This window comes from Alligator sinensis, unplaced genomic scaffold (genome assembly GCF_000455745.1).
Source record: "Alligator sinensis unplaced genomic scaffold, ASM45574v1 scaffold108_1, whole genome shotgun sequence".
Taxonomy (NCBI): Eukaryota; Metazoa; Chordata; order Crocodylia; family Alligatoridae; genus Alligator; species Alligator sinensis.
This window is the reverse complement of record NW_005842110.1, coordinates 751,573-752,257: the sequence shown is the minus strand read 5'-3', so window position 1 is coordinate 752,257 and position 685 is coordinate 751,573.

Below are 685 nucleotides of genomic sequence, written 5' to 3'. Positions count from 1 at the left end.
CTCCAAAGCATCACCAGATGATATGACGTGTAAATCCTGGGTCTCTCCTCCTTTCCTTCTCTCCCCTCTCATATCTTGAAGTACATGCAGCAGGAGAAAAGGAGTGTAAATAGAGGAACAGCAGCCCCTGCCCAATACTGTTTAGGTACTGCAAAAAGGAGGCAGTTGAGTCTGTTTGGGCTCTCTAGATTCTCTGACATGCTTTAGGCACTTTTAAACCCAGAAAGAAAAAAGAAAAAAAATAAATAAATTAAAAAAAAAAAAAAAATGGAGACCTCATTTATTCTGTATCCGTGATCTGCATAGCAACATATCTTTTTCTTCACGAATGCTTTCTACAGCAACGTCCGTGATAGTTTTGTGCCTTCTGCATCTACTAGCACCTCCCATAACTGGAGTTCTGGAAAGCCACAGGTCTGTCCATGAGGAACTGGCCTCAATATCATTTAAAAAACTTAGGCAAAACCTGGCAAAGCCACCTGCTTGATCCCTCTCTCCGTATCCTCCCTTTTCTATTGCCAGTTACATTCCTTGCATCAAACATGGGCATTAAAAAGCACAAAGGTGTATTGCATCTTTCAGTAAAATTCACAGTCTGTCCAGTTCACCCAGTTCCATCCTCCTCCTGAGAGCAGCAAGTTGCATATAATTAAAAAACAGTCCAATCCAGTTCTGAATTGTAAAC